The sequence below is a fragment of the Tympanuchus pallidicinctus genome, unplaced genomic scaffold (genome assembly GCF_026119805.1).
Source record: "Tympanuchus pallidicinctus isolate F22 unplaced genomic scaffold, pur_lepc_1.0 scaffold22, whole genome shotgun sequence".
Classification (NCBI taxonomy): Eukaryota; Metazoa; Chordata; class Aves; order Galliformes; family Phasianidae; genus Tympanuchus; species Tympanuchus pallidicinctus.
In genome coordinates, this window is record NW_026294739.1 from 37,430,085 (window position 1) to 37,443,286 (window position 13,202).

Sequence of the window (13,202 nt, forward strand, 5' to 3'; positions counted from 1 at the left end):
TCTATTTCAGCACTAGTGTTCCTTTGTTTGGCTGTTGATAAACACTTCCCTTCATTCTCCTTTTCCCCTACAAGCTGTGTATAGCAATGCCTTCACCGTTCTCATTCTCAAACGTGGAAACATTTGATCCACAATCAACTTCTGTCTGAGTTGAGCTGAGGAATTCTAAATGAAAAATTACAATTATTTCTATATGAAAAGTCTAATCTTAAATATTTTAAATGCAACTACAGTGCTCCTTTGTGCTGTAGAACTGTACAGCAGCCCTTGAGAAATTTGTATATTAACATATTTGTATTGGATATTTTTAACGTACAGATGTTTAATACCTTTAAATGAACAACATACTTATACTTGTATATATAATTAGATTACCTTCTAGTAAAATGAATCATGCTACTGTGTATGAGAATGCTATGCAGAGGGTGAGTTTGAGTTCTGTATTCCATAAGCATAACGTCAGCAATGTAACCTTCTGGAAAACATTGCAATTAGATACTAAATTACTTTACACTGCTTAAGCACATGAATCAAGCTGAGAAATAATCTCCCAATACTCATTAATCAAAGCAGGCACGTAACATTCCTTAACTAATGCTGTCATTCCATGAAGTGTATATACAGAAGTCTTCCTTTTTTTCTTCTTTCATAACTGTTAACATGCATATCAAAGAAATGTATCCAACATTGCCAGCAGTGATTCCAGTAAAAAAGTACCATGAAAACAAACTTGTAGTACAAAGATTGATTATTATTAAGGATGCACAAAGTAGCTCATAGCAACAGAGATGTACTGATGCTTGTGGAGAAGTTGAAATTCTTAATGTGATCCACAGTGCATTACACACAACCTGAGATCCCCTGTGCTTCAGATTTTTAAAGAAAATAAAAACTGAAAGTGAAACTCAGCTTGAGAGCGCTAGATTTTATCTTATTTTACATCAGAACCTAACACAACCGTGAACTTCCCTTGCTTTCAGCATGAAACTATAAATCACCTCTGGTTTGCTCAAACATTTAATTAACCTTAAGGTTAGTTCCTCAGGGTTAAATGCTGCTATCACTGGAAAAAAATGGGAATTATTTAAGTGATACCAGTTATCTTACCAACTGTAAGATAAAAGTGAATAATTACTTAGTGGGATTAAAACAACAAATCAGGAAATATTATTTAGAATTACTTATTCATCGTTCTCTATTGATCAGGTTTTGTAATTAGTGAGATATTTTGAGATCATTATTTTTTGCCCAGATTTCTCAACATCTTCAAAATATTCCACTAGAAATTGTCAGAAAGAAGGCCAATTTCCCAAAGTTCTCTGATTGGTAGCAGGTCACAGTTGTAGGGAAAAAAAACCCACAATAATTCTTCAAATTTTTTATTGCATGTAACATAGAAATTCTAAGATAGTGATTTTGAAGTAAAAAGACGACTTTGCACAGGTGAATAGAGCTAGTTTTTGGTGTAGACATGTACCTGGAAATGCAGGCAATCATCAGAAGAGTTTTAGAAAAGTATTTTAGATTCTACTCAAAGTTCTAGTATGTGTATAATTGTATCCTAAATGATTTGAAAATATCACTTTTAGCCCTTAACAGAACCTACAAAGAGTTGTAAATGAGCCAGGTAGGTACCAACAGATAGATATGGAAGAGATTAACACAATCCAGAGCTTTAATGGAAGTCTTTCCAGTGATCACTATGGGAATCTCAATTGAGCCCCGAGGCTCTGATTCAACATAGCATTTAGGAGCCTAACTTCCCATCGATTTCCCATTTAAATTAATGGGAAGTTTGGGCCTAAATACTTCATTAAACTTAGGACTAAACAATTAAGCTTTGGTAGTATTTTCAATTCACTGCACTCTTGATCACTTACAGAATTATTTGAAAGGTCTTTCTTGCATTGGGGACTTCAACTTACCTATTGGTGTGGCAAAAACACCTGCCCTATTTGTTAAATTTTTATCGTGTGGATATGCCCTAGGAGAAGCATCACCCCTATACACACCTTCCTACATGTACATACATGCTTTGCTCTGTCTGTATTTCCCAGACCTGCCTACAGTGTGAATCAACTCATTAACACAAAGATAGTAACATAAAGATTTATACTTACAACATAAAAGTACTAATTAAAGAAATGCAAATCTGGTCTCACTCTATTGAACTTGAATCCTGAACACACTACCATAGCTGTGCAGGCAGAAGACACTGAAGTGGACACTGAAGACTGCCACAGCACTCTGCAGGCATTTCTGGGACTGGCAGAACTGTGCTGCTGCATACAGAGAAGGAGCAGCTTGCTCTGTGGATATGTCCACATGGAGAAGATAAGCTTGCTTATAAGATTCATACAACCTGTTGCAAACAGAGATTGCTTAGAAAAGGTAAGCCTACACCGAAATACCTATTTCACTTGGGAGAGTCTGGTTATTAATTACTACTTTAATTCACTGCAACACCGTCTCTTCTTTTCATATTCATCCATACTGCTTTTCTCCATTCACATGCATATATTTGTCCCCTCCATTCTGTTTTTCTCTATTTGCATTGGCCTCCAAAAAAAGCGGGTAAATGAAACAAGAATGAAATTTCCTCCAGAAAGAAAAAAAAAAAAGCAGCTTCAACTTATAGGCTATTTCACATATTTATATGAGAATGAAGTAGATTTGGTAAAGGCCCATTATTTTTAAAGACACTGCAAATTTTGTAGCAGTTTAAATTCACTGTTATTTTAAAATTCATAGATTTTAAACAGCTGAGAGAATGTATCATACATTGAAGTTCACATGGGAATGAATAAAATGTTGCACTCTTCCTCTGGATGGGAACCTGCACCAGGAGTTGCAGAGTTGATTGTAAAGAAAAAAGCCATTGTTTGTTGTGATATTATATTCCTATTCTATGTAAGCGCTAGAAGCCATTGGAAAAAAGGAGCCCACTCCTAAAAGTTTCAGGGAAAATAGAAGGTAGTAAAACTGTTCAGAGCTGAAATTTACCTGGATGTCTTTAGGTGTTAGAGCTGCACCTCATCTGAAGGGATCATACCATTGATTACAACACCTAAATAAGTTCTACCTATATATATGTAGGTACATATAGGTACAAGTTCTACCTATATATATATAGGTATATGTAGGTATATCAGTTTATATCTCCAAAAATCTGAGTTCAGAGATATTAATGTAAGCATGAAATATTACTGTAAAAATGTCATACATGATTATAAGATCTTTAAGAAATGCTTCTCTAAATTAAAACTGTGATTAAAATCTATAAATCTGTCAGTTCTTGCACTGTACTTTGAACTGAAGAGCCATTTATTTTTTCTCATAAATAAAACAATCAAGTACAAGGGTGTATTTCTTTTTTTTTTCCTACTACATTTTTACATAGGAGCACTTTTTTTTTTCTTCTAGCATAGATAAGTACAGTTGTGGGATTTAGAAGTATGATACAGTTTTGAATTATCTGCTTATTTAGATTTTGAGGGCAAGCAAAAGTGCACAGAGCAATCAAAATATCTACTGATTTTTGGCTCTTAAAAATAAAATATAAATCCTGATCATGTGATTAATATTTTTAGGTACACTGCAGAGAAGATACAAGGAAAATTAATTTAAACAGATTATCCCATGCTGTACTGCATCTTAAAAGCACTTGAGAGTGGATTGGAGATTTTTTTTAAAAGCAAAAAGCAGTATATGCTTTGCTATATAGCAAATTGTTAGCACAGGTCACTCCTGAGACAAACATATCTGATCTTGACAACCCTGCATTTTGAATGGGTTATAATTCAAGTGACAGCTATGATTTTTGACATTATGGGATCTAGCTCAGATCGTAAGGGGTATACAAATCAAATAATATAGATTAGATGCTACCATGGTCCATAACTGTTAAATGGGGTCATGGTTTCTAACTAGCTAATAGACTCTTCTGTACTAAATTATTTCATGGAATTCAGTACCAACTATTTATCATAAGAATGAAGTGTGCAATCTTAAGTAATTCATTTTTAAATTTTTCCTTCTTCTTGCTTCTGTTTTGGCTGAATTGCCACAAAGATAAATTACTTAGCCAGTCTTCAGTGCTAACATTGGTTATATTTTTAATTACCAGGGTGCTCTGCGTGACAACTAGGATTCTACTCTCCTCAACTGGTTGGAAATGATGTGTATTGACTATTACCAGATAGTCAGAGCAGTTATGTAGTACTGTAGAGATGTTTTTAAAGGATTTGTCTTCCAAACTGATCAACAATACATAGGTAGACAAATAACCAAAGAGACTTGAAAAGTCTAAATATTTATATGAATGGAAACCCAAGTAATTTTGACAGCTCTGTTATGAACTCAAATAATGTTCTATTTCACATCAATAGCCTGATTTCTCATATTAAGTCTGAGTTTTGGTATGCAAATTTTGGAGCCTAGTAACACTATCAGTGCAAGAATGAAACATTACATATTTAATTAATAGCTTATGATGAGAATAAAATTAGGTGGTTCTAAGGAGAATTGCATACAGGCAATAACAAAAATTTTCCAGCCTAAATATTGATGACAGTTGGCAAGGAAACCACAGAATGTTGTTATTTAATGAAACTGAACACTCATATTTTTGAATGGAGGCAGAATTGAAAAGATGCTCCTCCTCCCTCAGTTGAGAATTTCAGAGCATGTCAGTCTAGGTCTCTTAATCAAAGCAGCAGAACATTTATATTTTCATTTCACTAGTAACTCCTTACTTCTTAAGAAAATGGAATAAAAGGTGCTTTTTTAATTTCTTAGAATCTCAATAATGACAATAGCATGTAGAGCAACAAATAATTAGAATGGATGACATTCTGCTAAATATCGTGTAAGGACTATATGAGATGTTTATTAAAAATGTTTTGGGAGAAGGTTTATAAATGCTTTATTTTGCTGGGTATTTGACTTTTATAAACTACAAATGACACTTCAGAATAACTATTGTTACCAGCAAAAAGGTCTTACAGTAAACTAACGTCATAATGAAAGGAAAAAATAATAATTACCGGAAGAGAGAAAGAACTAGCCATTCTTCACACCATGATAAACTAACTCACTGCTGAACTCTGTGAATCCTTCTCTGGGTTTGGAACGTATTAATAAAGCACTTAATTTTTAGTTCTTATTTATTTTGAAAATTTATGACCATCAACAGAATCTCTTCATCAACTCACAGATTTTTGTATATTGTTACAGGCTCAGATAATAAAATATGAAAGGATTAACATACAATAGAATGCATGGAGGTGTGTAGCATCTCTGATAAGAATACATAACACCCATTAACAGGGATGGAAATTAGGAATGGGCCTCGACAAGAAAAAAACACACCCCCTATTCTTATAGGTTTAAAAACTATGGAAATGCCAGAAATTTATGTTTGACAGCTAAAAGCTCAGCGTTATCACATTTGATCTCTTCCCAGTGACCTCAGAACCAGATTAAATATTGCTTGCTATTACTACTGAGAAAAATATTTACAAAGTTTTCTTGGAGAAATGTTTTCCTGTTTAGAAAAAAACACTTTAAAAATGAGTGTTGCAATGACCTGGTCAGAAGAGCGGGGGGTGGAAAGCAGAGTCTGCTGGTTATAATTAGCTGTTGCCAATGGTTGTTGCACTGAAGCAATAACTGAGACCACAGCCAAGTGGCAGAAACAGACAGGGACTTGAAAGAAACAGCAGGAAAAGTCTATTTTCTTTTAATCTATCATTTTTATAAAGTGAGTCAAAATGAATGATCAAACTAGATCCTTGGTGGGTTTTTTTTGTTTGTTTGCTTTTTTAATTGTGGCTAAATTGCCATGGCTTTTGTTATAGGTAAATTGTCTTCTTGCTAGGAGTCACTGTTTAGATTTAGAGTGGGCTCAGATGGAAAATATGTTCTTCAGAGAGCTGCATTTCTATCACCCAAACATAATACAGAATACAGTAGGGGCAAATTTAGTGCAACAAAGTCTGGGGTAGGCTAGCAAAACCATTACTGAAGACATATCACTTCAAAACATACACTGTTAATACACTTTATAATAAAAGTACGTCAAGCTTGTTGTTTGTTTTTTGTTTGTTTTGTTTTTGTCTTGACATGAAAAAATAAGGCTTACTCACTGGATAGGCTTTTCCACTCCCACACATCTCTTGTTAGAAAACGGATATAAATTTGGTGCTGTTCCTCCTTTCTCCTCATTGACAGAGGTCAATATACCAAAGACACGCAGAGTTATTTCAGCTGCTCTGCAGTACCTTACACGCTCTGCTAAGCATATCAACAATTTTGCCAGTGCAGTAGAATATGCAAGAATGGGGAGGACCTCCATACCTTGCCTTAGAGAATTCTACAGTTATTCTCTCTTAAGCAGCAAGACTCAAATGCCCAAGACAAATAAACTTATTTTCAGTTCATCATTCCGACACTTAGAGACATTCAAAACCGCTCCAAGATGCAGAAGCATTTTGTCCTTGGTTCCAGCACTCACCTTACTAATACATACATTAGAAAGAATTAAGACTTCAATTTAAAAACAAAGCAGTGTCCTGCATACCTGTGTTTGCTTCTGTGGGTGAGAGGAAAACACTGATGGCAAATGTCATTAGCAGGCTTTGAAACCTTTTTGTGGGCTTAGCTGGATGGATCCACGGGAAGGTAAAGAGGTTTGCCAAGGAGACCTTTAGCTGTCCTGCATCTGATTCCCTGCTATTTTTAATATAAATGTAGTATTTTAATTCCATCTCTTGCGTCCTAAACCAGATTTTGTCTTAAACAGCTGTGCTTAAATTGTAAAATCTCACCCTTGTGTCTGGTTTCACATCTGGCAACACCCAGCTAACAGCTACAATTCACTTAGAGTAATTAAATGAAGTTTTGAAAAAGCCCCAGTAACACATAAAGAATAAGTTATCAAAACATTGGGTTTTTTTCAAAGAAATTTTGCAAAATCTGTATAAGTAGCTGGGCTGTCCAGTTATTCCTAGAGGTGTAGATCAAAATAAGTACATGCTGAAGAAAGTAAAGGCAGGCTTGTAAATGGGTGGGTATTGGGCAACATTAAGCTGCTGTAATTACTAGTCAGCGGTATGTCTCCACTTTGATGTCAACTTTCTTTTCTGTCTAAGGAAGGAAGAAACATCAAAAGGTTTAATTTCATGACAATAAAGGACCTTGCTAATATACATACAGACTTAAACAGCAAATGGAAAATTTTAGTGTTGAAGTTATAAATGTAGGTGGGTTAGGAGTAAATATTCATCTTGTGTGTTACAAAACACAGGTGCAAAAGAGACAAGGAAACATTATTTACATGAGTACTGTATAAGGCATAGCTTATGAAAAGAATAATGATGGTGGGTTTTTTTTTTACTGACAATTTACTTATGTTTCTTCACATTTTTGTGTGGTTTCTGTCTACCATTAATAATTTTAAGCATGACAATCTTGAAGTTGTATGTATGAGCAACCCAGCTGACTTATAAAATATGTAAATCTACACACACAAAGAAGCTGACCAAGCTGCACAGTCATCCCTTGCCAAAAACAATATTAACTTGAAAGAGTTAAACAAGCAGAAGAAACAAGTAGAGAGATCAGAGGAGCTTGGCAAATTCTATTTCGTATTAATGAACAAAAGTTTGACAATGAAAACCTATGATTATAGGGTTGCTATCAATGAAAGTCCTTCTAATAATCACATTAGTCTTTGGATATATCCTCAAATGCATATCTCTTCCCAATACTTTCTTTTTAAACCTTGATTATGTATAGGAAGGGAGCATTAGAAGCAGAAGAGAAACTGGACAGGCAGCTGCACAGGAGTCTGTTTTAGTTCCCATGAAAACTTGCTACACAAACTGAGATCACAGCATCTACTCTGAAAACTGTCACAAAGCCTAGCACAACATGCAGGGTAACATCTAACAGAAGGCAGTACAGCAGAGCATAGTACTCTTAGGAAACATGAAAGCCAAACTTGCATTCTACCCTCTACCTGACAGGATTCAAACACACATTTTCTTCTATCCAGAACAGAAGCCTGAAAAACAGATTACACGTCATTCCAAAGCGGGACTGTTTGAATACAATAACTAAATAGACATTGAAAATCAAGTGGTTGATATAGCCAATTTCCCCTTTTAATTTTTCAGTCTGACCAAAATAGATTATGCTTATGTATAAAGCTCTATGTATAAATGATCCGGATTCCAATCCCTTTTCCAATTAGCATTCAGTTTACTTTACCTACTGTTCATACTGTCGAGGGTTCGTGGGGTTTTTTTTCTTTCTTTTTGGTCTACATTCATTCATGCAGCAAAGAGCAATGTTATGTGAAATACACCAGCTGACACCACAGAGTGCCCTTGTCTCCCATCTGCACATAGTTAACAAAGCAGTGAAGTGGGTCCTATCCAGGCATCCCATTAGTAAGGTAACTATTCTTCCTTAAAGCCTGGTACACAAAGCATTGCTAAATAATAATCCTGGGCATTCCATAAAAGGCTTGCTGATAGGAACTGGCACATCAGATAGTCTGAAACATACTTTTCAGAACAACTCCTGCTTATACATCACATTTCCTCAGGTGGTGTGGTCAGTTTTTCAGTCCTGCAAATATGGCTGACTTAAGTTTTTGCTGAAGAAACATTTTCTAAGAAGTTAAATCTATTCTGTCTTGTGAAGGAGACTCGCTTCTACTTTCAGAGGTCCTTTCTTCCTGTAACAATTCATGTCACTCCAAGACAAATAGTAGAAACAACATCATGGTTTCTGGGTGAAAAGATATCCTATGACAGTACCTAAATTTCTCACCCGTTGTACCTGAGGACTCTTGCATTCCCAGGTTTGAGTTAGACTCTATAATCATACTGTACACCAAAGGAATTGAAGCTTTGTTTATGCAATGCTAGAAGCTAGCAAGCATTATAAAGGAACAGAATTTTAATTCACTGCCATATGACAGCAGTTATGACTGGCCTAGATACTGCCCAGGTCTGTGTGGGCAGCCACATGCAAAGATGCTCAGTTCTTGTCAAAATGGAAATGAATTAAAGTGAAAACTTCAGGCTCACTAGTTTTGCATTATATGCTGTTATAGGAGCACTGAACTGCCTAATGAGAGCTTCTAAGAGCCTTGGCGAAGCTTTCTTAAATCTGTTACAGTGCTTCAAGTCCAAGTGTATGCAAAACATTCACTGATCCTAACCACACAACTGCGGAACAAGAAGAGGTTTTGCCAGAAGGACTGAGCAAGGATTGCCAGGCTGGAACCAAAGTATTAGAAGTCCAATACAGAGATTTAAGTTACAAATATTTACCAGGATTTCTACTTTCAAATTTAATGACACTTTTTTAATAGATGCCACAGGAAAGCTCTCCTATTGCAGGAACGAAACAGATCGCAACTTTTCAGAAGGTCTTTAATTGTGGTTTGCTTTTTTGCCAGCTGTTGTTTTCATACTATAAATGGAAGAAAACAACTCGGGTGGACATTTAATTCTGTCTCTCTCAATAGCAAACATTAACCACCAGCCTGCTATCAGACCACCTGCAATGTGTTAGTCATTACAGAGGTCACTGTTACCGAACATTTTAAACTGTGAATAGCTTCAGATTAAATTAGGTGTAAAAAAAGTCATTTCCTTTCAGTGATAAACTAAAACACCTGCAGCACAGCTCAAGTTTACCATGAGAGATATAAACCCTTACTCTGAAGTTGTGCTGTTCAAGGACATGCAAAACTACAATTTTTTTTAAAGATAAGATCTTTCTAATCTAAATTATTGCTGTATTACCAGATTAGGTGATGATATGCACAGCTATTTTCCTAGATGGGAGGTTACCATATGTTTTACAAGGAACAAATCATATCTTCAGTAATGGATATATTACACAACTTTTCTCAAGTCACTTGTAGCCTACTTTTACCAAAAGAGAGATACACAGAGTGGGAATTTGCTGTCTCTTATTTGCTTGCGCTGTCTCTTTGGTACTATAAAAGAAGAAGCAAAGAACTTTAGCTCCAAAGGTGACCATATTTCAGATCACACTGCTAGAGACACTTGTTATTTACTTCAATTTTTTAATATTGCATTTATAAAGCATATATGTGTGTGTGTGTATATATATAAATATATATATATATATATGTAAAATGTAAAATATTCTTTCCAGAAAAGAAACAAAAGCAGATCTGGAATATTTAGAGAAAAAACAAACCAAATAAAAACAAAAATACCTCATAGTTTTAGTTGGATTTTTAAGGATTTTTACTTGCACAAATTCAGTGGAGGTACCTAAAACTAGCATGGCTGCTGGGGCCTGGCAATCAGGTGCGTATGCATGTATCCAGCCATTCCCCAGGCAGAACAAGTGCTCAAAGATGGCTATCTTTGGAAGAGAGTTTAGGAATTCCTTACAGCTCTGAACAAACTCATCTCTGTATGGAATCTCGCCTTTGCACTTTTACCCACACAATTTCTAGTAGGCATGCAAAAGAGTTGGAAAATAGTTTGTCTCTGAACGTGTACATAATTTCATAGTAAGGAAAGAGGTTTAATCTTCTGATTTTTCTACAGTTATTCTCACTTTTACTAAGTCTAATACAATCTATTTCTGTGTAACTTATAGCAGTTACACAGAAGCAAAGAGATCATTCATATCCTAGTACTGATCTACTTTCTTCTATCTTTCTAGCTTTCCCAGCCATTTGAGCAGAAGCTAAAAGAGGCTATTTGCAGTAGGTACTCAACCATGTTCAGAAATTAGGTATGATGGGGGCAATAACAGAAACCATTTGGAGACAAAGTATTAAATTGATACAGCAGCATACAAATTGACAGACACCAGTCTCTTCTCTATCTGCACTCTTAGAAATTAGAAATTACAAATTTCATCAAACAACAGATTTAAAAAGACGTAAAATCAAAACTTTCTAAGAAAATTTGCCAAAAATCCTATGTGAAAAATCTCTCTTCAGATTGCATTCCACAACCAACCCACAATTTTTATCTCAATTTTACAGTTCAAAACAGATTCCATGGTCCACAAAAACAAGAAAGAAAAAAGCCATTCAGGTACTCATTTACCATACCTTATGGCTGTCAAACATTCAAACACCGGGTTGAACCCTTAGGCTGACAAACTCATTTTCTGCTTCAGCATATTCATCTATGGGTCTGTCCACAGTTTGCTGAGATGCTATTTAGAGTACTTGTTTGCCAGATCTGCAAAAACTGCAGTTTATTTTTGCTAAGCTCTCAGCATGCTATACAGACTATAAAACTGACTGTATTTCCTTTCTCCCAAAATTCTTGCAAAAGATCTTGAAAAAGTTGAGGATATTGTTTGCGTAATTCTCAGGAAACAATATTCTGGTCTTAGTATTGACCTATCTACCACTGCTGCTCTGATAAACGTCACTTACAAAGAAATGAGGCACACTGAACACTGAAGAGGTTATTTTTAAATATTAGAGATCAGCTACCAAGGAATCGATTTTAATCCATTTTCCTTAATATTTCAGTATCTATGGCCTCCTCAGTAGTTAACTTACTTTGGCAAAGTTTGGCAGCTGAGTGTTAGACTTAAATTTCATGCACATTTCTACTTTTAAATAATATAACTAAACTTTTTGCTTTCCATATTCCAACCTGTTAGTATCAGTCATTTCTCTAAAGACAAAGTCTGCCTCCCAAGTGGCTTCTTTCAATACACCATAAAACTGAGTACTGGTGCGCTAACAGAAATGACTGCTCTAATGTGGGAACCACCTAACCTTTTCCACTGTTACATCAAACAGCATGTTATGCGGTCACTGACAGCTTTCCTGCACTGAAATAAGCCCACCACGCAGACAATAAAATGCTGAAGGCGGTTAATAACATTCCCACTATTTTCTCCAAGCAATGACTGACAAATGAGTGACCACACATTTTGTAGGTAACAACCCAGAATACTGCATAACGTAGCTGCTTTAGAGAAGTTGTGTTTGTATACCACAACTTGATCACATATTTGACCATCTCCAGCATAACGCTGTAACAGCGGTGATAGTGGAGCAGCAAAGCCCTGAGCTTCAGCAAGTGAGGATATGCAACAGACTTAAACACAAAAACAAAGGAAAACAAATCCACTTACCTACTGAAGGCCTCAGCTACACAGAGATCTCCAATAAGATGCCCTCAACTCCACTGCCCACCCTTACATGAGATCTGGGAAGGGATGGATCCTGGCTCCACCCCTTCCAGTCTCTCAGGTACATTGCATGCAGCTGAGCTCCCCTGGGTTGGCCCTGCCTTTCTATCAGGTGCTCCGTCCCTGCTTCAGGCCATGATGTAGCATTACAGTACATTCAGGCAACTTCTAATTCTCCAAACAGATACTTATAATTCCATGATACATTTATTTCTAAGTAACAAAATACCTTTTTTTTTTTTTTTTTTTAAAACGTACATAGTTTTACAAATAGAGCAATAGTGTCCCTAGATTCATCTGAGTAGTCAAAGCCATTATGAGACATTTCTATAGAAAATAATAAACAATAGCAAAGAAAGCATACAAAAAAGTCTATGTCTGAGATCATCCATACAAATTTACTAAGTGAATTATTATCATTTGATATATGCTCAGACCAAAGTCATCGTATGCAAAATTCAAATATATTGGTTAAAAAATAAAAGATGTACAAATAGGTTATCTTCCAAATGGGGATAGGTAGGGGGTGAAAATACATTATGAATGGATTCGAAAACGTATCACCATAATTTATGTGACAAGTACAGCAAAACATGTCTGGCATTTAGACTAAGAAAAATAATTTTAACAGAAAAGAAATAATTAAGGGGGAGTGTTTACTGCATTCTTTGTTCAGTATGCGTATAAGTAATTAGCGCTCCACATTTCTTGTTATGACTATCTTGGTTAGTACAATTCACAGTTCCATGGCTGAAATTCATTTCTCATAATATGTTGTTCCTTCCTTTTTAAATGAAAAAATAAGGATCAAGCTGTAAAACTAAAGAATAACTGAAGGTGATACCTGCAGTGTAACAGCACAAAACAGAATCCAAATTATGAAAGGTCTTGGAAACAAAAAGGACTAAGAAGGAGAGGTCACTAAGAAAATGTTAACTACAGAAAATCAAGTGCTGCATCAGTCAAAGTGAGACAAAAAC

The 13,202-nt window shown here is 35.5% G+C and overlaps 1 long non-coding RNA gene across 1 annotated transcript in view; it reads right to left on the minus strand.

Moving 5' to 3' along the window:
* The window catches only part of LOC128082839 (uncharacterized), a 310,058-nt gene that overhangs the window by 282,140 nt on the left and 14,716 nt on the right, over window positions 1-13,202 (minus strand). The gene's annotated exons all lie outside the window — the stretch shown is intronic.